General features: G+C 44.7%; 1 protein-coding gene across 2 annotated transcripts in view; it reads left to right on the top strand.

Annotated features, from left to right (window-relative positions):
* The first annotated feature begins 326 nt into the window (after positions 1-326).
* LOC117434764 (thyroid hormone receptor alpha) overlaps positions 327-27,694 on the top strand; it is a 43,229-nt gene continuing 15,861 nt past the window's right edge. Inside the window, exon 1 of one of the 2 annotated variants that reach the window (XM_034057407.3) lies at positions 327-722. The gene's annotated coding sequence lies outside the window, so the exon portion shown is untranslated. The remainder of the gene's footprint in view (positions 723-27,694) is intronic. The other variant, XM_059002902.1, reaches the window with a different exon arrangement.

The raw sequence follows: 27,694 nt of genomic DNA, 5'->3' as shown, positions 1-27,694 counted from the left end.
GCATCCTAGTAAGAGTGGAGGCAGGTGTCTATTTTCATCACCTCTCTGTGCAAACTCCACGAAAACGGCCCACTTCACTGTAGATCATCCATGGTATTCAGACACTCAGATAAGAATGCGTTTCTAATCTAACATTTCATTTAAAAAACAATATTGGCCGGTTCTGTTAACAGTGCATTCTGCAAAGGCAACTCAACATTCCTGTGTCGAAACACAGAACGCTCGGTAGGGGGCAGCGGCGAGTTTACTACAGTAAATAATATACTGTACTGAGAAGAGTGAGAGAGTGAGGGAGGGAGTGAGTGAGCGAGAGGGGAGAAGAGAGGGAGGAGCTCGTGTGTAATATTTCAGTTGAAATCATTCCCCGTTCCTACAAACAAGCGGACGCTACTTTTTTTTTTTTTTTTTTTTTTCATTTTGAGAAAGAAGAAAAAAACTTCGACTTCACTTAGACGCGAGGGAGCAAGCTAGAGAGAGAGGGGCGTATCTTAAAAAAACAAACCAGCTGTCGGTCCTCTTTGGGGGGGAAAAGCATCTATTATTATTATTATTATTATTATTATTATTATTATTATTATTATTATTATTATTATTATTAGTGACTGATATGACTGGGGAAGACACTCGGTGAAACTTCGCTCAGCGGCGGTTCAATCAACAGTACTTTCACCTCTCTGAAAATATAAAAACAAGGCGACTCCAGCGAGAAAACGCCACGCCACGTAAGTTTGTTATTTTTAATACAATAATAAGTGTAAAATAAAAACAAAAACACATGCATTTTATTGGTCGTAAAAATAACTAGGTTTTGCTGAACTGGCGTCACAAGATACGTGGGTTTTGACAACAAACAAAAAAAATCTGTGTGTTGGTCGGCTGGCTTGTCAAGCTTCTAATGTTATAATCATTTCTGGGTCAATGTTTTGCAATTTTGTTGTCTTTGTTTTTATAAATATTGATTTGCTCATTTCTTTTTGACGTCGTGAGAAAGTGTATATCGAGCCGAGGACGGTGTTTGTGAGTGTGTGTGTCCGTCCGTGTGCCAGTGTGAGGTTTTATGGTTTTGAATTGAAATACTGTGTCATTTACAGATTTAACAGCTGCAAAATTAATTGTTATTAGGTATATAAAAGCTGACTAAAGACTGCGCAAAAGACAGACATACACACGACAGCGTAACATACCGCATGCCATTTACTTATAATAATAATAATAATAATAATAATAATAATAATAAATCTTGTAAGTATTATTGCCACAAATAAGCGTACATTAGACCTAGAGTAATCGTTTTTTTTACAGATGGACACAAATTCGACTGTTTAATTTTAGTAGATTTTAAATATACCGTATATACTGTTGTTATTATTATTATTATTATTATTATTATTATTATTATTATTATTATTAAGTTCAGTAACATACGCACCTGGCTCAAATACACATTTTCTTTATTTTTTTCCCCCAATACTGCAGATAGTTGCGGGTTAAATAAGGTAACCACGTCTGAGACAGCGGGGTTAGTTTGAAATATTGATCGAAACTGTCAGAAGCCATTTCCATCTCACGCACCCGTAATCCGTGCATTTTTATGTATGTATGTATGTATGTGTGTTTGTGTTGTTGTTAGGGCTGGAGTTCTGGTACATTGTAAAATAAACTAGGCTATACAAATAACGGTGCTAGTAATATTATCACGCGGGTAAAATGCAGTATCTCCAATTACATATTATTGAAAATAACTTTTGTGCTCAACTTGTGTGTGTGTGTTTTATGTTGGAAATGGATGATAAAAATATGTCAATGTAGACAAATAAACAGTTTTATTTTTAAATACGTTTTCATTCCGCCCGTGACTCGCGAGTGAAGACGTATGTGCACATGCGCAGTGCTTAGCTAGTTGAGAATTTGGCATTGAAGGTGGCATTTGCATTTGTCTTAAATAAATAAACGTTAGTGGTGATTTTCGTTTTTAGTTTTGTTCTACATAAGGAACATGTACCGCGTTCTCCTTTGTATTTATTATTGTATCGGTAACTAAATCGACAAGTACTTTTGCAGTGCTTTTCATATGGTATACTCTGCATTTACCACAGCTTACCCTGGTTTGCCATGTTTATCAATATGCTTTACCAGACCTCTCTGTGCTTTACAATGCTTCCCTATGCTTCACCAGACCTCTCTGTGCTTTACAATGCTTAGCTATGCTTTACCATACCTCTCTGTGCTTTACAATGCTTCCCTATGCTTTACCACACCTCTCTGTGCTTTACAATGCTTCCCTATGTTTTACCATACCTCTCTGTGCTTTACAATGCTTCCCTATGCTTTACCACACCTCTCTGTGCTTTACAATGCTTCCCTATGCTTTACCATTCCTCTCTGTGCTTTACAATGCTTCCCTATGCTTTACCATACCTCTGTGCTTTACAATGCTTGCCTATGCTTTACCAGACCTCTCTGTGCTTTACAATGCTTCCCTATGCTTTACCAGACCTCTCTGTGCTTTACAATGCTTCCCTATGCTTTACCATACCTCTTTGTCCTTTACAGTGCTTTCCTATGCTTTATCATACCTCTCTGTGCTTTACAATGCTTCCCTATGCTTTACCATACCTCTCTGTGCTTTACAATGCTTCCATGTGCTTTACCACACCTCTCTGTGCTTTACAATGCTTCCCTATGCTTTACCATACCTCTCTGTGCTTTACAATGCTTCCCTATGCTTTACCACACCTCTCTGTGCTTTACAATGCTTCCCTATGCTTTACCATACCTCTCTGTGCTTTACAATGCTTCCCAATGCTTTACCATACCTCTCTGTGCTTTACAATGCTTCCCTATGCTTTACCATACCTCTCTGTGCTTTACAATGCTTCCCTATGCTTTACCAGACCTCTCTGTGCTTTACAATGCTTCCCTATTCTTTACCATACCTCTCTGTGCTTCCCTATGCTTTACCACACCTCTGTGCTGTGTTACACTTTGCACTGTGGGACACTGCTATAAGGGGAGGGCTGTGTGTTGCGCAGCCCTGCAGTACACCTGAAGCCTGTTCTTCACCAAGTTAAACAGGTTCTGTGTAATGATATACTTTACCTGCCTGAGGCAACTCAGAGCAGGATAACAAACAGGAGCCGGTACATCAAAGCATCATCAAACAGGAGCCATAAACAGAAAAGACCAGCAAACTGTTCAACTTGTACACATTGCTGAGCAGGGGGAAAAAACTTATGGTCAAAGGTCCATTCTAAACGTTAGTTATTGCATGGCAAAGTGTGAGAAAGCACAGTGAAAGCCTTGTGAAGCCCAGAGAGGTATGGTAAAGCATAGGAAGCATTGTGAAGCACAGAGAGGTATGGTAAAGCATAGGCAAGCATTATAAAGCACAGAGAGGTATGGTAAAGCATAGAGAAGCATTGTGAAGCACCGAGAGGTATGGTAAAGCATAGGCAAGCATTATAAAGCACAGAGAGGTATGGTAAAGCATATTAAAAACATGGTAAACAACGCCTTATAAAAGTTTCCCACAGTAAAAGCACAGCACAGTGTAATAGAGCACAGTGACAGCATGGTAAAGCACATTATTATTATTATTATTATTGCTGTGATTATTTTCTCAGTCCCAGCCGGTTTCATGTTTTCGGAGCCTCTTCAATTCAGCGCGGGTCGTCTCTCTATGAACTTGACCTGGAAGTGACCCTGCTGTAGGCATGAGGGGGGGAGGAAGTGTGGGGTCAACAGAGGTCACAGTGACGATGCATTGTGGGCATTCCTACTGGGGGAGCTCCCCCCTCTCTTTCCTCCCCCCTCCCTCTCCCTCCGCACACACACACACACACACACACAGAGCAGTGAAATGCACACACAGCACTGAAATGCACACTCCCTCCTTTAATTACACTGTCAAACTAACAGGACGTCACCCCCTGTGTCATTCCCTAACCTGCCTGGCCATACAGCCGAGGGTAAACTTTTCTAAGGGAAGAACCCACTTTATGAAGCAGCTCCCAGCCCCCAGCTCTCTGTCTCAAAAACAGACACCTGCTAATTAATCTCAGTAAGAAGGCATTGAGGGCTGGGATCAAGATGTCTAAAGAGGCAACTTTGCACACCTGGTGTGTTTTTGATATTCCCAGAGAGAGACAGAGCAAGAGAGACAGAGATACACAGAGCGAGAGAGACACAGACAGAGACACACAGAGAGAGACACACATATACACACACAGAAAGAGACAGAGACACACAGAAAGAGACAGAGACACAGTGAGAGAGAGAGACAGACAAGCTGCCCTGGGTTTCTGAAGCTCTGCTTATGTCTCTGTGCATCGACGCTGGGATACAGCTAGATAACCTGCCCATAATGCAGCTGTGATGCTGGACTTGGTACTGACGTTCCAGGTCTTAAAAGTAACATAATCTGCTGTTGGTTTGTTTATTGCTGGTCTCTTATCAGGAGGTGTGTCCGGCAGCAATGCATGAAAGCGCTCCGATCACTGTGTGGTGCAACGCACTGTGATTTTTACCCTTGAACTGTAATCAGATTATTCAGAATTTCCTCATAGTAACTAATACACCCAGGGAGGGATTGTGTGTGTGTGTGCAAGGATGGAAATAAGACTCCTATTGTGTAGCAGTTTCACCCATTCCAGGTTTTATTATGAGTGATTAGCCCCAATCTATCAGTAACAAGCTCAGGTGAGTCTGGTTAAACTCATAGTGAAACCAGGAAGAATGGATCTAACTGCTGTGCAATGGGAATTCCATCCCCAGGGGTGTGTGTGTGTGTGTGTGTGTGTGTATCACTGTGTGTGTGTGTGTATCACAGTGTGTGTCTCAGTGTGTGTGTGTTTATATCACAGTGTGTGTGTCACAGTGTGTATCACAGTGTGTGTGTGTGTATCACAGTGTGTGTGTGTGTATCACAGTGTGTGTGTGTCACTGTGTGTGTATCACAGTGTGTGTGTGTGTGTATCACAGTGTATGTGAGTGTATCTCAGTGTGTGTGTGTGTGTCACAGTGTGTGTGTGTGTGTGTGTGTGTGTCACAGTGTGTGTGTTTGTGTATCACAGTGTATGTGTGTATCACAGTGTATGTGTGTATCAGTGTGTGTGTGTATCACTGTGTGTGTGTGTATCACAGTGTGTGTGTGTGTATCACTGTGTGTGTATCAGTGTGTGTGTGTGTGTATCACAGTGTGTGTGTGTATCACAGTGTATGTATGTGTATCACAGTGTATGTATGTGTATCACTGTGTGTGTGTATCACAGTGTGTGTGTGTGTGTATCACAGTGTGTGTGTGTATCACAGTGTATGTATGTGTATCACTGTGTGTGTGTATCACAGTGTATGTGTGTGTGTATCACAGTGTGTGTGTATCACAGTGTGTGTGTGTGTGTATCACAGTGTGTGTGTGTGTGTATCACAGTGTATGTGTGTGTGTGTGTGTGTGTGTATCACTGTGTGTGTGTATCACTGTGTGTGTTTCTGTATCACTGTGTGTGTGTGTATCACTGTGTGTGTGTATCACAGTGTGTGTGTGTGTGTGTATCACAGTGTGTGTGTGTGTGTGTGTGTGTGTGTATCACAGTGTGTGTGTGTGTGTATCACAGTGTGTGTGTGCGTGTGTGTGTGTATCACAGTGTGTGTGTGTGTGTGTGTGTGTGTATCACAGTGTGTGTGTGTGTGTGTGTGTGTGTGTGTGTGTGTGTATCACAGTGTGTGTGTGTGTGTATCACAGTGTGTGTGTGTGTGTGTGTGTGTATCACTGTGTGTGTGTGTGTATCACAGTGTGTGTGTGTGTATCACAGTGTGTGTGTGTGTGTGTGTGTGTGTGTGTGTGTGTGTGTGTGTGTGTGTATCACAGTGTGTGTGTGTGTATCACTGTGTGTGTGTGTGTGTATCACAGTGTGTGTGTGTGTGTGTGTGTGTGTGTGTGTGTGTATCACAGTGTGTGTGTGTGTGTATCACAGTGTGTGTGTGTGTGTGTGTGTGTGTATCACTGTGTGTGTGTGTGTGTATCACAGTGTGTGTGTGTGTATCACAGTGTGTGTGTGTGTGTATCACTGTGTGTGTGTGTGTGTGTGTGTATCACAGTGTGTGTGTGTGTGTGTGTGTGTGTGTGTGTGTGTGTGTATCTGTCACGGATTGCTCGGGTGGTGACATCAGACCAGGAAGAGAATGGATACAGTCTGGTGCAGTGAATGCGCTGTTGCGCCAGTTTATTGTAAATAAAAAGTTTAAACAAAACAAAACACATCTCCAAAACAAACAGGCACATTGGCCAAAACAGACTCTAAACAAACCCTAAATACAAGTATCACGCTGGTACCAAGCCAGCACGAGTAGCAATTGTTATTATTGTTGATCTCATGACTCACGACTCTCGTTCTCTCCACACCAACCCTGAGGGAGTGATTCATGTCTCTATATATACAGGTGTGCCGGGATTCAATTGCAAATTAATCATTCACTGGAGTCCCAACATGTGAACTCATTTGTGCAATCCCCGTGCCTAAATACAATTATACAGTTTACATCACCTGTGCTACATATCCCACATTATATCCCGTGCACCAATATACACATGCCAACAACACCACACCACACGCAACAGAAAACACAACATCAGCACAGGGGCGTGTGTGTGTGTATCAGAGTGTGTGTAACAGTGTATGTGTGTGTATCTGTGTGTGTGTGTGTGTGTAGCACAGTTTGTGTGTGTGTGTGTGTGTGTGTGTATCACAGTGTGTGTGTGTGTGTGTGTGTGTAGAAGGCGGGAGGGTGTAATTAGCTTGTCAGAGCTGGCTTAGAGGCTGGATTTGCGTTTTTCTAAATCAGTAACACAGGATAAGCTGTCGAGTGCTTGTTCAGGGTTGTGGTTGTGGTTAGGGTCAGGGTTAGGATACAGCCCTGAGACCTGACTGCCGTTTGAAAGCATCTCCCTGGACTGTGACCGGGGCAGGATTGGAACAAACCATCTTCTATACCCTTACAAACTTTACTATGGTATTTTTGCAGTTATCTCCCCATGCTTTTCCACTCTAGTTTTACTGCATTTACCATAGTTTACTCTGGTTTGGGGGGTAAACAGTGTAACAGTCAAGAGTGAAATGCGTCCATCTGTCTATCTGTCCGACTGTCCGTTGACAGCATTAATCCGCGCTGCACACAGAGCAACAGAGGCAGGTAAAAATGCAGAGCGATTATGAGAGCTCAGGAGCAGCCGGCCGTGATTGCAAACAAGGGAGCTGAAACAAATCCCTGTGCTATATGAACAAAGGAGGCAGTTTCATCCCTTGTATTCAGCCACAATGAAAGCACAGTGCAATAAAGCACAGTGAAAGCATTGTAAAGCATAGGTAAACATAACTAAACAAACCTTATAAAAGTGTCCCACAGTAGAAGCACAGCAAAGTGTAATATAACACAGTGAAAGTGTGGTAAAGCATAGGCAACCATTGTAAATGCACAGAAAGGTATGGTGAAGAATATTGATAATGATGGCAAGCCAGGGTATACTATGGTAAATGCAGAGGATAACCATGGGGGAATCATTAGGGGTTTCGTAAATGTTTGAACTTGAATTTTGTAACCAGTGACATCATAATAATCCCTTCATTAGTGTTTTATAAATTACTGCAAGCAGTTACTTTGTGTGTGTGTGTGTGTGAGTGTGTCCTTGTCTGTGTTTGCGTGTGTGTCCTTGTCTGTGTTTGCATGTGTCCTTGTCTGTGTGTGTGTGTTGAGTAGATGACAGGTTGTGTGTGTGTGTGTGTGTGTGTTGAGTAGATGACAGGTTGTGTGTGTGTGTGTGTGTGTTGAGTAGATGACAGGTTGTGTGTGTGTGTGTGTGTGTTGAGTAGATGACAGGTTGTGTGTGTGTGTGTATCAACGTGTCTGTGTGTGTGTTTATATACCAGTGGTGTGTTAGACTCCACGGCAGGGGATTAATCCTTTGAGAATTGTTTCAGGCTCTGTTCCCTCTCTCCTTCTCAGAACAGCAGGATAACAAAATGAAACTCTAATCTGTCCTGAAATAATCCCTCATTCTGGAAGGAAAGTCTTCCCTCGGGACACTGAGTTTGGGGGGGTGAGGGTGGGGGTGGAGTCAGTGGGTTTAAGTAGCTCAGTGGTTAGAGTGCTGGGCTGCAGTGTGGAAGGCAGTGGGTTTGAGTAGCTCAGTGGTTAGCGTGCTGGGCTGCAGTGTAGAAGGCAGTGGGTTTGAGTAGCTCAGTGGTTAGCGTGCTGGGCTGCAGTGTGGAAGGCAGTGGGTTTGAGTAGCTCAGTGGTTAGAGTGCTGGGCTGCAGTGTGGAAGGCAGCGGGTTTAAATAGCTCAGTGGTTAGAGTGCTGGGCTGCAGTGTGGAAGGCAGTGGGTTGGTGAGGGCAGCATTTGACCACACACTGTGTTCTTTTTATTTGTTCCTATATAACTCTCTGAAACCTTCCTGAAATTACGACATCAGCAGCAGCAGCAGTTTCAGTTTGTGTAGAAAGACCGAGGCACTGGGGCTCGCTGCGAAGGGCGCTTACCGACCGCTCAGCGATTCGTTTGTACATCGGTCCTGTCTAGGGGTTACTGGAGTGTCTTAATATGCTTTACCATACCTCTCTTTATTATTATTTATTTCTTAGCGAGCTCTCTGTGCTTTACAATGATTGCCTATGCTTTACCAGACCTCTCTGTGCTTTACAATGCTTCCCTATGCTTTACCAGACCTCTCTGTGCTTTACAATGCTTCCCTATGCTTTACCATACCTCTCTGTGCTTTACAATGCTTCCCTATGCTTTACCAGACCTCTCTGTGCTTTACAATGCTTCCCTATGCTTTACCATACCTCTCTGTGCTTTACAATGCTTGCCTAGGCTTTACCACACCTCTCTGTGCTTTACAATGCTTCCCTATGCTTTACCAGACCTCTCTGTGCTTTACAATGCTTGCCTATGCTTTACCATACCTCTCTGTGCTTTACAATGCTTCCCTATGCTTTACACCTCTGTGCTTTACAATGCTTCCCTATGCTTTACCATACCTCTCTGTGCTTTACAATGCTTCCCTATGCTTTACACCTCTGTGCTTTACAATGCTTGCCTATGCTTTACCATTCTGTCACTGTGCTGTGCTTTTACTGCAGGACGCTGTTCTAAGGGGTGGATCTGTATTGCTTAAAGAAAATAAAACAACCCTTCAACTTTCCTCTCCTGCTTCTGTAATTTTCAACAAGCAAAAAAAACACCACAAAAGAAAACACGAAAACAGTCTTCCTGTCTGAGAGCTCAGAGTTCAGTAACGCTGGTGACGGGGTCTTTCCCCCGCCGCCCCGCTGCCATGGCAACCAGTTAGACTGACAGACAGACAGGGGAACCTGCCACACGTGCAGATAAAGCACTGGAACCGAAACTTAAAAAAATAAAATAAAAAAAAAAACCCTTGCAAAACCTCCTGTAAACACAACGGTATTCTGTACTACAGCAAGCGCTTTAGCACATTCTCTCTGCTGTAACTACTAGAGCCACACTGCCTCCCTCCCAGTCCCTCCTCACACTAACCACTAGAGCCACACTGCCTCCCTCCCAGTCCCTCCTCACACTAACCACTAGAGCCACACTGCCTCCCTCCCAGTCCCTCCTCACACTAACCACTAGAGCCACACTGCCTCCCTCCCAGTCCCTCCTCACACTAACCACTAGAGCCACACTGCCTCCCTCCCAGTCCCTCCTCACACTAACCACTAGAGCCACACTGCCTCCTTCCCAGTCCCTCCTCACACTAACCACTAGAGCCACACTGCCTCCCTCCCAGTCCCTCCTCACACTAACCACTAGAGCCACACTGCCTCCTTCCCAGTCCCTCCTCACACTAACCACTAGAGCCACACTGCCTCCCTCCCAGTCCCTCCTCAGCTCTAACCACTAGAGCCACACTGCCTCCCTCCCAGTCCCTCCTCACACTAACCACTAGAGCCACACTGCCTCCCTCCCAGTCCCTCCTCACACTAACCACTAGAGCCACACTGCCTCCTTCCCAGTCCCTCCTCACACTAACCACTAGAGCCACACTGCCTCCCTCCCAGTCCCTCCTCACACTAACCACTAGAGCCACACTGCCTCCCTCCCAGTCCCTCCTCACACTAACCACTAGAGCCACGCTGCCTCCCTCCCAGTCCCTCCTCAGCTCTAACCACTAGAGCCACACTGCCTCCCTCCCAGTCCCTCCTCACACTAACCACTAGAGCCACACTGCCTCCCTCCCAGTCCCTCCTCACACTAACCACTAGAGCCACACTGCCTCCCTCCCAGTCCCTCCTCACACTAACCACTAGAGCCACACTGCCTCCCTCCCAGTCCCTCCTCACACTAACCACTAGAGCCACACTGCCTCCCTCCCTGACTCGCTCCCAGTCCCTCTCCTTTAACCACTTGGCCACACTGCTTCTTCCTTTCCCTGACCAGTGAAAGATATCTGGCTCAGTTTTCTGGGGAATTTTGTTTTGTATAGAATTTCCAGATGTGCTGTGAAACAGATCAGAGGGAGGGGTGAGAGAGAGGGAGGAGGAGAGAGAGGGGAAGGAGGAGAGATTGCTTTCTTTCATTGTTCATTGCAAGGGTATAAGGGTAAACTAACCATTATAAAAGTTTCCCCACAGCAAAAGCACGGCACAGACTAATAGAGCACAGTGAAAGCATAGTGAAACACTGTAAAGCACAGAGAGGTGTGGTAAAGGATATTTAAAAAATAAATGTTTCCACAGTAAAAGCACACCGTGGTAAATGCACAGTGTAACCACATGAAAGCTGCAAAAATACCCTGCAGAAAACTACAGCAGTAAACTTTTGTAAGTGTGCTCTGTGCCGCTGCTGTGCTGAGTTGACAGCACTCCAGTGTGTTTGTCTCGGAGGCGATGCCATTGTTTTCCTGTGTGAAATTCGCTGGCTCCTCTCCCTCCTTTCCTTTTTACATTTTTTTGTTTGTTTGCTTCAAATATATTTGGCCGGGGGTTCCAGACACTGTGTTCTTGTCAGGAATTTGGCGGGAGCTGGGATCCCCCAAAAGGCCTCAGCGAGCGAGCGAGGGAGGGAGGGAGGGAGTCAGAGAGCACAGGGAGAGGAGACGAAGCCAGCCTTGGAAACACAGCACCGCATGACACCAGCGCACAGCGAAGCAGCAGGTTTATAAAATGAGAACTCAGGTACTGTGCAGTGAGCAAGGGGTTAAATAATTCTCGGGGAAGCCCTGTTCCGCACACAGAGTGTCGTTGACTGGGTTTGATTACACCGCCCGTCACAGCTGCATTCCTCCCTCCCTCCCACCATCTTTCACGTCATGGTACACAGAGTGAAATTACCTCTGTGTTGGCCTTGCTACAAAAACACAGCAGTAGAGAAACTTCTACCCTGGAGAGAGTTAGGCAACCACTGAGTTCTAGACCATGTTGAATTAGCTGGCTCTCAGATCCCCAGTACAGCACTGAGTTCTTTATACTAGACTGTGTTGAATTAGCTGGCTCTCAGATCCCCAGTACAGCACTGAGTTCTCTATACTAGACTGTGTTGAATTAGCTGGCTCTCAGATCCCCAGTACAGCACTGAGTTCTCTATACTAGACTGTGTTGAATTAGCTAACTCTCAGATCCCCAGAACAGCACTGAGTTCTCTATACTAGACTGTATTGAATTAGCTGGCTCTCAGATCCCCAGTACAGCACTGAGTTCTCTATACTAGACTGTGTTGAATTAGCTAACTCTCAGATCCCCAGAACAGCACTGAGTTCTCTATACTAGACTGTATTGAATTAGCTGGCTCTCAGATCCCCAGAACAGCACTGAGTTCTCTATACTAGACTGTGTTGAATTAGCTGGCTCTCAGATCCCCAGTACAGCACTGAGTTCTCTATACTAGACTGTGTTGAATTAGCTGGCTCTCAGATCCCCAGTACAGCACTGAGTTCTCTATACTAGACTGTGTTGAATTAGCTGGCTCTCAGATCCCCAGAACAGCACTGTTCTCTATGGCACACGTTACTGTATTATTTATTTCTTAGCAGACGCCCTTATCCAGGGCGACTTACAATCGTAAGCAAATACATTTCAAGTGTTACAATACAAGTAATACAATGAGAGCAAGAAATACAATAACTTTTGTTCAAGTGTGACAAACCACAATTCAATAATACAGCAGATAAGTGATAGTTACATCAGGATATGATTAAATAGTTATAGTTACATTAGGATGTGATTAAATCAGGGATTATTTTTGACTACAGGATAACGAGGCCAGGAACTTGTTGGAGGTAAAAAAATAAATAAATAAAGTTAAATATTCCCTCCCCTCCCCTCCCTCAATCCTGATAAACCAGTTTGCACGAGGGGCGGGCGGAGACTTGTTTCTGTTTCAAACTGTCTGGAATGGAGGTCTTGTTTTTACTCCTGAGACAGAAACCATAAACCTGCTTGCAGAAACCCTTAATGGACAGACAGACAGACAGGCAGACATACATACAGGCAGACAGACAGACATACATGCAGGCAGGCAGACAGACAGACAGACAGACACAGGCTGACAGATAAAATAGCACAATATATTGGAATTGTAAAGAGCACTGTGACTGATGTTAAAAAGTCTGCCTAAGAGATTTAAAAGTTTGTGGTTTTTGATAGTAGCGGTGGGATTTTTGAAATCATGTTGCTCGAGACAAGTATTTTGTGTTTGTCTTCTTGTGCAGTTAATTGTATATGGTCAAGTGTTACTAAATAACGTAAAGTATTCAAATTCAGGTATCCACACAACTTTATATTAAATTGTAAAAAGAGGTGCCTGGCCTATCTGTTTGAAGTATGTCTCAGAGGTCCTTTACTTTAGTGCAGTCGTTCCAACAAATAAAAACTGTACTAAACAGAAACGGCCGTTCGGACCAAAAGCTTACAGAACAAAGTCTTCCACCTATGGGAAGATTGGGGAATGGGGTCCTCGAGTCTGTGGTAACTTTTTCTGCCTTTGAAAGTTTTGTCTGAACAGCTGCAGCTCGATTTTCTTTAAGTTTTTCCAGCCTCGCTGTTATTGTTTTATTGGTCGGCACAGTATTGAGATAATCTGACATCGATTTCAAAACTGCAGCATTCACGATTCACACGCACTGCCCTCATAGGGGATAACGTGATCACGTCCTGTTTGGCCAAATCTATAACAAATGTTGTTATGGATGTTTGCTTTTCATTGGTACCCGCAATAATCCTGAATGTTTTCATTTCAAACTGTGAAGCATTGAACTTGTGTTTTTGTGGTACGGCAATTTTGTTTGGCATAATTATTTCCATACCACAGTTTTCTCATCCGGTTCCTCAAAATACTTCCAAACGTGGCTTTCTTTGTTTAGAGATGCCATTTTAAATCTAGAACAAACTCAGAAAAATCATTAACGTTATTTAACCCTGCCGTGGAATTAATACCATGCCACGCCTACTACAGGCATAAACACACACACAGTGCACCAATGAAACGCCAGATCGACCGAGAATAATACCCGCCCCAGTGTCAGTCTTTCTGTTGCACCAATTAGAAAACTACTTGGAAGCAGTTGCCAAACCCCTTCCTTTTTATAATATCTGCCCTTACTGTGGCACCAGAGCAGTCTGATACGCGACGGACTACTGATGATAAATTACTAAAATGAATGCATAAAAAACTATGCGTTTGGTGACGTTTGTCACGTGACGGCTAGCATATTATTAAACGTTTTACCACTTCTTTAGAGTTAATACATTTAACTGTTTAAAATTCCCATCCCTGAGACACACACAGACACAGTGTAATAAAGCACGGAGAGGTATGGTAAAGCATAGAGAAGCATTGTAAAGCACAGAGAGGTCTGGTAAAGCATAGGGAAGCATTGTAAAGCACAGAGAGGTCTGGTAAAGCATAGGGAAGCATTGTAAAGCACAGAGAGGTCTGGTAAAGCATAGGGAAGCATTGTAAAGCACAGAGAGGTATGGTAAAGCATAGGGAAGCATTGTAAAGCACAGAGAGGTCTGGTAAAGCATAGGGAAGCATTGTAAAGCACAGAGAGGTCTGGTAAAGCATAGGGAAGCATTGTAAAGCACAGAGAGGTCTGGTAAAGCATAGGGAAGCATTGTAAAGCACAGAGAGGTCTGGTAAAGCATAGGGAAGCATTGTAAAGCACAGAGAGGTCTGGTAAAGCATAGGGAAGCATTGTAAAGCACAGAGAGGTCTGGTAAAGCATAGGGAAGCATTGTAAAGCACAGAGAGGTATGGTAAAGCATAGGGAAGCATTGTAAAGCACAGAGAGGTCTGGTAAAGCATAGGGAAGCATTGTAAAGCACAGAGAGGTCTGGTAAAGCATAGGGAAGCATTGTAAAGCACAGAGAGGTATGGTAAAGCATAGGGAAGCATTGTAAAGCACAGAGAGGTCTGGTAAAGCATAGGGAAGCATTGTAAAGCACAGAGAGGTATGCTAAAGCATAGGGAAGCATTGTAAAGCACAGAGAGGCCTGGTAAAGCATAGGGAAGCATTGTAAAGCACAGAGAGGTATGGTAAAGCATAGGCAAGCATTGTAAAGCACAGAGAGGTCTGGTAAAGCATAGGGAAGCATTGTAAAGCACAGAGAGGTATGGTAAAGCATAGGGAAGCACTGTAAAGCATGGAGAGGTATGGTAAAGCATATTAAAAAACAGGATAAACTAACCCTTATAAAAGCTTCCCACAGTTAAAGCACAGCAGGGTGTATTTTATGTGTACCAGCGTTCTCCTCCTCGTTGAACCCAGGCCAGTCGCTCGGTGGCATGTGCCCTGACCTGGAGCTCTGTTCTGTTCTGTATTGTTCTGTACTGCACTGAACGCTCTGCAGAGGGGTGTGATTCCAAAACCGAAACGGAAAAAAAATGGAAAAGTCTCGCAGCGGAAACAGAGGCTTGTGTGTTCTGAGTCAGCTCCAAGAACTGGGGGCTAATTCACAGAGATACAGAAGCACTGTCCAGAAAAGGAAAGAGTGATTTGAAGGTTATTTTTACACTCCCGTTGCATAGCAGTGGTTTGATCCAGTCCTGGTTTGACGGTGTGTTTAATGAGACACACCTGAGCTTGTTACCTGGGGCGAATCAAGCTTGATGGGTGATGGGTGAAACTGCTGTAGTATTTATCCCATCCCTGTAATATAGTTTATTGCACCATACACCAGGGGACCCAAAATACACAGAGCAGTAAACTAACCCTTATAATAGTTTCCTATAGTAAAGGGCAAGCATTGTAAAGCACAGAGAGGTAAACTATCGTGACTGTTTGCCCTCCTGCTGTTGTATTTCCTGTAGTGTTCAGTGTGCTTTGAGATTCTCCGCACTCGCCCTTTGGCCTCTTTTGAGTGGTTCCCATGAGGACCCCTGAAGGTTCAGAGTGGGCGTGAGCAATGCTGGGGGAGGGGGGGGGGGGAAGAGAGTTTAGAATCCCTTCTATTAAAACAGAAATAAATCCAAGTGCACAAAACAAGCCATCCAATAACTTCAAAAAATGTCCATCTGTATCCTGCTCACAACCAGGACTCTCAAAATACACAGTGCATCGTCTCTCCCATAGCAAAACGCACCCAATGTATCTCATAGCAAAAAGCACCCAATGCATCTCATAGTAAAAAGCAGCCAATGTATCTCATAGCAAAAAGCACCCAATGCATCTCATATTAAAAAGCAGCCAATGTATCTCATAGCAAAAAGCAGCCAATGTATCTCATAGCAAAAAGCAGCCAATGTATCTCATAGCAAAAAGCACCCAATCTGTCAGGGGGCAGGGTTACAGTGCCGGGCTGTAAAAAAAGCTATCTTGAATTACAAAAAAATTCACATTGAAAAATGCCGTTAAAAAAACAGCAGCTCTGCAAAAATAAAAACTCACTTTGCCGGGAGTTTCTGTCCAAGTTGAGTCCCCACAGCCTGTCCCAGAAGAGCCAGAGCCCCAGACCCCTCAGCTCAACTCTCAGGTTTGTACAGCTGCCTCTGGGCCGCTTGCAGCCTGAACGCAGGTCCGCATACCCCAGTCCGTGCAATAGCAAAATGCCACCAAGCTGCTCTGGCAAGTACAACTTTGAAGTTAAAACATTTCATTGAGTCTGTTGTCACAAAACTTTCAAGCTGCACTGTGCTCCTGCTCTGGTTTCTACACCTGCCTGTGAAGAGACCTGCCCTGTTTCGTGTCAGGATAAAAGGGGGAACATTCGCTAAAGTGACTTTCTTAAGCAGAGTCGACGGCGGCATTGCCAGACCCAAAGTAAATACATAGCTATATAAAAATAAATAAATAGAGTTTCAAGATAAAAAGAAGGTGGCCCCTCCCACAGTCCCACAATGCAGAGAGAGAACAATTTGACTGCTGTGTCACATGGACTGGGAGCAAGACTCGCACCCACACACACACACACCAGAGAGAGAGAGAGAGAGAGAGAGAGAGAGAGAGAAACTCTCACACACACACACCAGCAAAGAGGATTTCATCAAACACCAGGGAGAGAGAAACTCTCACACACACACACACAGACTCACAGAAACACGCACACACACACATACAGACTCACATACACACACCAGAGAGAGAGAAACTCTCTCTCACACACACACACACACCAGAGAGAGAGAGAAACTCACACAAACACAAACTCACACACATAGACACACTCACACACACACACACAGACTCACAGAAACACGCACACACACACACACACCAGAGAGAGAGAGAAACTCACACAAACACACACAGACTCACACACACACAAACTCACACACATAGACACACACACACTCACACTCACACACACAGACTCACAGACTGGTTATGTAACAATCTGGTAATGCTCCTATTAAAAGGGAAGATGCCATCTGGCCGGGATAGTGTTTGCCATCTGCGCTGTGTGTGTGTGAGAGTCTGTGTGCGTGCGTACGTGTGCCTGTGTGTGTGTTTGTGTCTGCGCTGGGGGGGGTGGGGGGGAATATATTATCAGAGAAATCAAATCATTCCAGGACAGTGGAGAAGAGAGAGAGAGACAGTACAACCAAGCACAAATCATCATCATAATAATTATCATAAGAATATTGCTGTGCAGTTTGAGCCAGTCCAGGTTTTCCCTTATAAAAATGTACCATGGTAATTTTAACAGTTTTACAAATGCTTTGTCCCATGGATATGCTCTGCATTTCCCATAGTGTACCCTCCCTGGTTTGCCATGCTTATTAATATGCTTTACCACACCTCTCTGTGCTTTACAGTGCTTCCCTATGCTTTACCAGACCTCTCTGTGCTTTACAATGCTTCCCTATGCTTTACCACACCTCTCTGTGCTTTACAGTGCTTCCCTATGCTTTACCAGACCTCTCTGTGCTTTACAATGCTTCCCTATGCTTTACCAGACCTCTCTGTGCTTTACAATGCTTCCCTATGCTTTACCACACCTCTCTGTGCTTTACAGTGCTTCCCTATGCTTTACCAGACCTCTCTGTGCTTTACAATGCTTCCCTATGCTTTACCAGACCTTTCTGTGCTTTACAATGCTTCCCTATGCTTTACTAGACCTCTCTGTGCTTCACAATGCTTCCCTATGCTTTACCATACCTCCCTGTGCTTTACAATGCTTCCCTATGCTTTACCAGACCTCTCTGTGCTTTACAATGCTTCCCTATGCTTTACCAGACCTCTCTGTGCTTTACAATGCTTCCCTATGCTTTACTAGACCTCTCTGTGCTTCACAATGCTTCCCTATGCTTTACCATACCTCCCTGTGCTTTACAATGCTTCCCTATGCTTTACCAGACCTCTCTGTGCTTTACAATGCTTCCCTATGCTTTACCATACCTCTCTGTTTTACAATGCTTCCCTATGCTTTACCAGACCGCTCTGTGCTTAACAATGCTTCCCTATGCTTCACCATGCTTTCACTCTATTACACTGTGCTGTGCTTTTACTGTGGGACACTTTTATATGGGTTAGTTTACCCAGGTACCAGACCTCGCTGTTTGTACAACCCACCTAGCTAGTCTGTGCAGGGCTGTTATTGTGTGCATAGTTCTAAAACGAACCCCTCTTTTTGATGTTTGACAGTATTTCCTGTTTTTCGTGATTTCTAGTGAGATAATCACGTCTGTTACAATTCTGTGTTTTTTTAGACGCTTTGTGTTGCTTTATTGTCGTCGCCCCCCCCAAAGCGCGTTACTGTACATTACAGAGTTTCTGCGCAAAGCCATGATCAGCAGGATATGAGAGCGGGGAGGAGGAGGATATGGAAGGGGGAGGGGTAGGAGGATGATAGGGGAGGGGAGGGGAGGGGAGGGGAGGGGGGAGGAGGATATGAGAGCGAAGAGGAGGATGAGAGGGGAGGGGAGGAGGAGGATATGGAAGGGGGAGGGGTAGGAGGATGATAGGGGAGGGGAGGGGAGGGGAGGGGGGAGGAGGATATGAGAGCGAAGAGGAGGATGAGAGGGGAGGGGGAGGAGGAGGAGGATATGGAAGGGGGAGGGGTAGGAGGATGATAGGGGAGGGGAGGGGAGGGGAGAGGAGGGGATATGAGAGCAGAGAGGAGGATGAGAGGGGAGGGGAGGAGGAGGATATGGAAGGGGGATGGGTAGGAGGATGATAGGGGAGGGGAGGGGAGGGGGAGGAGGAGGAGGATATGGAAGGGGGATGGGTAGGAGGATGATAGGGGAGGGGGGGGAGGGGGAGGAGGAGGAGGATATGGGAGGGGTTAGGGGGAGGAGGAGGAGGATATGGGAGGGGATAGGGAGAGGGGGATATGGAAGGGGGAGTGGGATATGGGAGGGGTTAGGGAGAGGGATATGGGAGGGGATAGGGGGAGGAGGAGGAGGATATGGGAGGGGATAGGGAGAGGGGGATATGGAAGGGGGGAGGGGGATATGGGAGGGGTTAGAGAGAGGGATATGGGAGGGGATAGGGAGAGGGGGATATGGAAGGGGGGAGGGGGATATGGGAGGGGTTAGGGAGAGGGATATGGGAGGGGATAGGGGGAGGAGGAGGAGGATATGGGAGGGGATAGGGAGAGGGGGATATGGAAGGGGGGAGGGGGATATGGGAGGGGTTAGGGAGAGGGATATGGGAGGGGATAGGGAGAGGGGGATATGGAAGGGGGGAGGGGGATATGGGAGGGGAGAGGGGGAGGAATAGAGGAAGAGGGGAAACCACAAAATACTGTAAGTCCTTTCTGTACCTCGCCGTAAGTGAGTGACCGTCAAAACACAATCGCCAGTGCAGAGCTGTTTCAGAGCTGTAGTTAGGCTGCGCAGGCAGGGTCCCGGATCGCTGCTTATATTGCTTCATCTCTGCGTACATTCAAAAAAATAGAAGAAAGTAAGTCTCGGCTGCTAAATTTAGAGCAGTGTTTGTGTTTAAAAAATATATATCTCTTCCAGGGAGCTCTGTAATGATTTCAAGCTGGAGAAAGAAAGAAAGGCAGGCAGACAGACAGTCCTCATTGAAACTGATTTGATCTGGAAGATGGAAATGGACGAGCCTGCTTTGAAGCCATTTTGAAGTCAATAGATAGCTTTTAATTGTAAGCGCTCCTTTAGTCTCAGTGTGTGTGTGTGTGTGTGTGTGTGTGTGTGTGTGTGTGTGTGTGTGTGTGTCAGGGAGATCCTAGATCCCCAATCTCACTGCTCTGAGTGTGATGTCATTCGATGCTGTAGATAGCGTTTCAATCTGTGAACAGTGAACCTGCATGCACACAAAACAACCTTTATCAGTTCTGCAGTCGTTCTTGCAATTACCCTTGTGAAAGTTTCCTGCACTAAACTGGTAAAGCATAGAGAGGTATGATAAAGCATAGGAAAGCATTGTAAAGTACAGAGAGGTATGGTGAAGCATAGACAAGCATTGTAAAGCACAGAGAGGTATGGTAAAGCATAGGAAAGCATTGTAAAGCACAGAGAGGTATGATAAGGCATAGGAAAGCATTGTAAAGTACAGAGAGGTATGGTGAAGCATAGACAAGCATTGTAAAGCACAGAGAGGTATGGTAAAGCATAGGGAAGCATTGTAAAGCACAGAGAGGTATGGTAAAGCATAGGCAAGCATTGTGAAGCACAGAGAGGTATGGTAAAGCATAGGGAAGCATTGTAAAGTACAGAGAGGTCTGGTGAAGCATAGGGAAGCATTGTAAAGCACAGAGAGGTATGGTAAAGCATAAGGAAGCATTGTAAAGCACAGAGAGGTGTGGTAAAGCATAGGGAAGCATTGTAAAGCACAGAGAGGTCTGGTAAAGCATAGGGAAGCATTGTAAAGTACAGAGAGGTCTGGTGAAGCATAGGGAAGCATTGTAAAGCACAGAGAGGTATGGTAAAGCATAGAGAGGTATGGTAAAGCATAGGGAAACATTGTAAAGCACAGAGAGGTATGGTAAAGCATAAGGAAGCATTGTAAAGCACAGAGAGGTGTGGTAAAGCATAGGGAAGCATTGTAAAGCACAGAGAGGTCTGGTAAAGCATAGGGAAGCATTGTAAAGTACAGAGAGGTCTGGTGAAGCATAGGGAAGCATTGTAAAGCACAGAGAGGTATGGTAAAGCATAAGGAAGCATTGTAAAGCACAGAGAGGTGTGGTAAAGCATAGGGAAGCATTGTAAAGCACAGAGAGGTGTGGTAAAGCATATGCAAGCATTGTGAAGCACAGAGAGGTATGGTAAAGCATAGGGAAGCATTGTAAAGCACAGAGAGGTATGGCAAAGCATAGGGAAGCATTGTAAAGTACAGAGAGGTATGGTAAAGCATAGGGAAGCATTGTAAAGCACAGAGAGGTATGGCAAAGCATAGGGAAGCATTGTAAAGTACAGAGAGGTATGGCAAAGCATAGGGAAGCATTGTAAAGTACAGAGAGGTGTGGTAAAGCATATTAATAAACATGGCATACCATGCGTAGTATAAACATGGGAAAACTGCAAAAACACCGTACAAAAATACAGCAGTAAACTTTCTAACTTTCTTGATAAGTCAGTGAGAAGGGGCTTTGACTCTAAGTTCAGGAGCTGCTCTTCTTTCTAGTTGCCTGCCAGAGACTTATGCAACATGGGATAGATCGGCCAAAATGTCTTGCTAGAAATAAATACAGCAGGAATATAAAAATGACATACATAAGTGTCTGAACGGGAGGAGGTCATTCAGCCCATCAGTGCTCTGTCTGGGTCCTAAAAGCTGATTGACGTAAGAGACAGCGCCATCTAGTGGTCATCTACTTTGGATCAAGTTTCCTTTTGTATTGTACTTTGGGTGGATTTAGTTCATTAAAGACTGGAGTAAATGCTTTGAGAATACGTCTCAATGTGAGGTAAGAAACTGGATTTGAAAGCCTTGGGTAGCGCTGCTTTGAAGAGAGGGGGGTTTTAGAATGTAACAAAACACAGTAAGAGCTCCTTTTTAAAAAGCTCCTGTCTCAAGGCTCCAATTTGCCAATTTGTAAAGGCGTGTGTCTCTGTGAGTAGGATTAGCCAATCAAAGCAATAATCTGGGCCGAGCCCCCTGCTCCGCTTTCTAATGAAGCTGCTGCATCAGAAGAACCAGCCAGCTGGGAGATAACATCTGATCCTGTGTGTGTGTTTATTAAAAACAGAGCAGGGATGTCAAACCACAGTAATCCTACAATGTCCCTCCTGCAAGTGCCAGCGAAGCTAGTGTACTGCAGGGATGGGCTGTGTGTGCTACTCATCACTGATAGGTAGGGAGGTGTGGCTAGTCCAGGCCAGGCTTGAGGCACGGAGACTGAACTGCTCCCTCACCCCCTAAGAGAAAGGGTGCTCCCTCCAGTCCAGTCCAGGGCAGGCTTGAGGCACGGAGACTGAACTGCTCCCTCACCCCCTAAGAGAAAGGGTGCTCCCTCCAGTCCAGTCCAGGGCAGGCTTGAGGCACGGAGACTGAACTGCTCCCTCACCCCCTAAGAGAAAGGGTGCTCCCTCCAGTCCAGTCCAGGGCAGGCTTGAGGCACGGAGACTGAACTGCTCCCTCACCCCCTAAGAGAAAGGGTGCTCCCTCCAGTCCAGTCCAGGGCAGGCTTGAGGCACGGAGACTGAACTGCTCCCTCACCCCCTAAGAGAAAGGGTGCTCCCTCCAGTCCAGTCCAGGGCAGGCTTGAGGCACGGAGACTGAACTGCTCCCTCACCCCCTAAGAGAAAGGGTGCTCCCTCCAGTCCAGGGCAGGCTTGAGGCACAGAGACTGAACTGCTCCCTCACCCCCTAAGAGAAAGGGTGCTCCCTCCAGTCCAGTCCAGGGCAGGCTTGAGGCACAGAGACTGAACTGCTCCCTCACCCCCTAAGAGAAAGGGTGCTCCCTCCAGTCCAGTCCAGGCCAGGCTTGAGGCACGGAGACTGAACTGCTCCCTCACCCCCTAAGAGAAAGGGTGCTCCCTCCAGTCCAGGGCAGGCTTGAGGCACGGAGACTGAACTGCTCCCTCACCCCCTAAGAGAAAGGGTGCTCCCTCCAGTCCAGTCCAGGGCAGGCTTGAGGCACGGAGACTGAACTGCTTCCTCACCCACTATGAAAGCATAGTAAAGCACAGAGAGGTCTGGTAAAGCATATTAAAATACAAGCCATGGTAAACTAACCCTTATAAACGTTTCCATTCATTAAAGCACAGCATAGTGTAATAAAGCATAGTGACAGCATGGTAAAGCATATTTAAAAGTGCTTTACCATACCAGCAAGGTAAAGCAAGGTAAGGGGTTTATAGTGCTGTAAGTTCAACTACACAATAATTAGGTAAGCGTTTTTTTTTTTTTTTTTTTTTTTTAACCCTTTCACGGATTTAAAAAAAAAAAAGATTCTCTTCTGTTCTATAGATATGGGAACACATGGAAGACGAGAATGTTTCATTTGAATGAAAAGTAGCAATATATATCACGAATCCAAAACGACCTTTTTGCTCGGCTATTTTTAAAACGGTTTCCTGCATGAACGGGTTACGTGCTCGGATTCTTTCTTGTTGAAGGAGAAAACCCAGTCTTGCGAAAGTAGGTCACGGCGCGGCGCGATTAACAGTGTGAAATGTTGCGCTTCACTGGAAATGCCTCAATAACCAATAACAGGGTTTTTTGGTTTCGTTTGGTTTGTTTTTTTTCTTCAATGAAATGCGTAAGGCATTGGGCACGGCCAGAGAAAACAGTACCACAGGAATGCGCCTCGAGGTAAGTATAAGGAGACTGGAGAGATTATCAGTGCCAGCAGTCCACGTGTTTTTCATAAAGAAAACGACACCCTGTGCGTTTTAAACCCAGGTGTGTAAAACGTTGTGCCTCGCTGAGCGCTGTCAGGCACCCAGTCTGGCTGAAAACAACACAGGGTTGGTTATGTAATCTATCCCCTCGAAATCATTTGTCCTCTGGACTGTGAGGCAGGGAACCAAGGCGAAAATAAGTTACTCTGATGGTAAAAGCCAAAGAAAGTGTGATAAAGCACATTGAAAGCATGTCGACTAATAATAATAATAATAATAATATGATTTAAAATCTAAGTTTGTGATAAGAAGCTGCTGTAATATAACAATGTCACTTTGAGCGTTGCAATCACAGTATTGTAACATTTAAAACACTCTGCTTTCTTTCACTGCTATGCCCTGCTGTGCTTCTTACAAGGGGAACCATTATTCTAAGGGTTCGTTTATCGTGGATTCAGATACAACTGTGGAGTGTTTTTGATGGAAGAAAGTTGGGTTTTAAACATTGTAATCGGCTCCTTTTCAGTTAATTAGTGATAATGCTAATTCAGTTACTTACTGATAATGCTAATTCAGTTAATTACTGGTAATGCTAATTCAGTTACTTACTGATAATGCTAATTCAGTTAATTACTGATATTGTTAATTCCCACAGGGCACCAATTTGTTTGCAGTCTGTGTTGCAATACAATTTTTATATGGGGACATAATGGAAGACCCAAATATGCATGATAGCCGTACATGAGCTGGATGCTTTTTTTTTCTTAATTTTCTATGAAAAATATATTTATTATCTGTCCAAAACATTTTATGCATGAAAGGGTTAATATAACTACGATATCCCATGACTGAAAATGAACAATAAAATATCAACATTTCTGTTTCTCCCGCCCTGGCAGCAAGCACACTTTCTTTCTTTCTTTCTTTCTTTCTTTCTTTCTTTCTTTCTTTCTTTCTTTCTTTTATATATTTCTATATTTATTTTTACCTGGCAGTAGAATTTATACCAGTAGAGAGACCATTTTACAGTAGTTAAATCTGTCTGTCTTCCCTCCTCCCACCATCAGGGGAGCTGTTTAGAGAGATCTCTGTAGGGCGTGTGAAAGTGCAGGCTAGTTAACAGACCTCCCATATGCCTTCAGGGATGTAAATAAGACTCCTGTTGCATAGCTGTTTCACCTATTCCAGGTTTTACTACCAGCTAGATTACCTAAAGCAAAAGCTTACCTACACCTTAACCCGCTAATTTCAAAGTAGGCGTTTTGAATGACAGGCGCTGTAGCTGGCAAATGAAAGTGCACAGTCGGTGCAGGTCTTGATGATTGACAGTCATTTAAGCGAATGAGAGCATTGTAGCGCTGCTTCAGTCAACGATGTCAGAACAGGGTGAAACTACAGTACAAACAGACCACTGAGATGACTGACAGCGACCCCCAGCCAATCAGAGCGGAACAGAGACGGGACAGGATAAAAACTACACCAACTAGAGAGGATTTCTAAATGATTATTTTAGGTAAGAAAATAAAAAATAGCTCTCTCATTAATGATTGTTAGTATTTTAATAAAAGGTGAATGAAAGTTTTCAGCTCATTGTATTGGACAGGGCTGTGTTGTTCGGCAGACTGCCAATAACCACTCCTGCAGACTAGCCTGGCTCAGAGTCAGTCTCAACTCTGGTCTGCTCTTTCCTCTCTCTCTCTTTCCTTTCTCTTGCTTTTTCTTTTTCTCTCATTCTCCCTTTTTCTTCTCTATTTCTTTTTTCTTTCTCACTTTCTCATTCTCTCCCTCCCTCCCCCTCTCTCTCTCTCTCGCTCTCTCTCTCTCACTCGTTTGCTTGCTTGCCCAGGATTCCTCCTGAATGAAGTAAGGAGAAGCCTGCCCCCCCCCCCCTCCCTCCAATATCCCAGACAGGAAATGTTCAGAGAGATTGAGTAAGTGTTTGATTTAGTACTGCGGGGCCCAGCCTGTGTTATTCAAGTCCACTGCTTCCAGAGCTGCAGTTTTATACAGCTTTTCACTTCAGGCAAAATGGTCGAGGAGGAGTAATGAGCTGTAAGCCAGAGGCTTAGAGGCTTAGCAGTGAGGAGCGTCGTCGAGATCACAGACCAGTGGGACCACAGTTCAACACTGTACTGTCCCACCACTGTCAAATAAACACCTACTGCATTGTGTGGGTTATCTGCAGTCTAGAGATCATTAAATTGACTGTTTGTAGACCCGCGCTCATTATTATTAATGTGCTGGTAATGACAGCGCTGCAGAGCTGAGAGTGGATTGTGTTTAGACTAGCGTTTGTTATTATTAAGGGTAATGGCCATGTCATTTTTTTTTTCCCTGTCTAATCATCTTTTTATCAGAGACCTTGAGTTGGCTGTTTATCGGGTGTGTGAAAGGGGAGCCCTGGGGAGCACAGACAGCCACAGTGTAGAGCATGTGAATGGAGTTAAAATAATTCAATCTCCTCAGCCTCGAAAAAAGAAAGGGAACAAGGGGACTTGATTTGAAGTCTTTCAAATCCTAAACGGTCTTGCTAAAGTTAACCCAAGACACAGCTTCAAGTTTAGCACAGAGAGTCGAACAGGACGACATGAATAGAAGCTGAGTAGAGTTTAGAACAGAAAGTAGGAAGCATTTTTTTACACAGAGAGTTAGAAATGCATGGAATAGCTTACCAAGTGAAGTAGTAGGATCTAAAACACTGGGAACATTAAAAAGACTCTCTGCTTTTAAATTAGTTTATCCCCAGTAGGGAAAAGTGGTGCGATAACAAGGGACAAGCCTTGATGGGCCGAATGGCCTTTTCTCGTTCTAAAATGTTATTTAACAGGAAGAGGGTTGGCAGGTTGCTAACAAATACTACAGCTATTACTACTACTGCTCCTACTACCAGTACTTAAGAATCTCCAAAACCCAGTTCTTTCTGTATGGTTATTGACTATTTTAAGGCATTTCTTATTTAATGGGTAGTACTGTGTGGTCCAGTGGTTAACGAAAAGGGCTTGTAAGTAGGAGGTCCCCGGTTCAAATCCCACCTTAGCCACTGACTCATTGTGTGACCCTGAGCAAGTCACTTAACCTCCTTGTGCTCTGTCTTTTGGGTGAGACGTAGTTGTAAGTGACTCTGCAGCTGATGCATAGTTCACACTCCCTAGTCTCTGTAAGTCGCCTTGGATAAAGGCGTCTGCTAAATAAACTAATAATAATAATACTTTTCAATGTTTTTATTTTTATTTCTGCATCTATGCACTGTTAACAGGGTCTGCTTACCCTGTGATAAAACAGAGTATGCAGGAGGAAGGATAAACATAATATTTCAAACTAATAGTAAAATTCCATCCCATGAAGGGAGAGAGAGAGTGAGTGTGGAAGAGGGAGGGGGTGTGGAAGAGAGAGGGAGTGAGAGATGAAGGGAGTGAGGGATGGAGTAAGTAAGGGAGGGAGGGAGGGAGATGTCTTCAGTAAGGAAAGCGTCCTGGTTTGTTTGTTTTTGAACGCGGACACATTCTTGGCACAGCCAGTTCATTCCTATCTTGCCAGACGGGCCTGGCTGTGTTAGTGGGGATGGGGGCCTGTCCTGTTCTCATTCAAGGGTCTGGGCTCAGATAGCCTCAGCAGTGTGTGTGTGTGTGTGTGTGTGTGTGCGTGCGTGCGTGTGCGTGTGCGTGTGCGTGTGTGTGTGTGTGTGTGCCAGTGATACAAACTGGGTTTGATGTGTTTGTTATTTATTTATTTATTTATTTATTTATTTATTTTTAAGCAGACAAAGCCAAGCAGAGTAACGCTGTGTAATGCTTTTACACAACAGAGACATCTGTGTGTCCGTGCGGAGGTGAACTGCACCACGCAGCTCCAACCATACCCCGATTTTCCTCTTAAAGAGACAGTGTGTTATACCTTGATCCTCCTCTTAAAGAGACAGTGTGTTATACCCTGATCCTCCTCTTAAAGAGACAGTGTGTTATACCCTGATCCTCCTCTTAAAGAGACAGTGTGTTATACCCTGATCCTCCTCTTAAAGAGACAGTGTGTTATACCCTGATCCTCCTCTTAAAGAGACAGTGTGTTATACCCTGATCCTCCTCTTAAAGAGACAGTGTGTTATACCCTGATCCTCCTCTTAAAGAGACAGTGTGTTATACCCTGATCCTCCTCTTAAAGAGACAGTGTGTTATACCCTGATCCTCCTCTTAAAGAGACAGTGTGTTATACCCTGATCCTCCTCTTAAAGAGACAGTGTGTTATACCCTGATCCTCCTCTTAAAGAGACAGTGTGTTATACCCTGATCCTCCTCTTAAAGAGACAGTGTGTTATACCCTGAACCTCCTCTTAAAGAGACAGTGTGTTATACCCTGATCCTCTTCTTAAAGAGACAGTGTGTTATACCCTGATCCTCCTCTTAAAGAGACAGTGTGTTATACCCTGATCCTCCTCTTAAAGAGACAGTGTGTTATACCCTGATCCTCCTCTTAAAGAGACAGTGTGTTATAC

The sequence above is a fragment of the Acipenser ruthenus genome, chromosome 28, assembly GCF_902713425.1.
Source record: "Acipenser ruthenus chromosome 28, fAciRut3.2 maternal haplotype, whole genome shotgun sequence".
NCBI classification, from domain to species: domain Eukaryota; kingdom Metazoa; phylum Chordata; class Actinopteri; order Acipenseriformes; family Acipenseridae; genus Acipenser; species Acipenser ruthenus.
The sequence above is the reverse complement of the archived record's forward strand: the minus strand, read 5'-3'. Positions and strand labels throughout refer to the sequence as shown.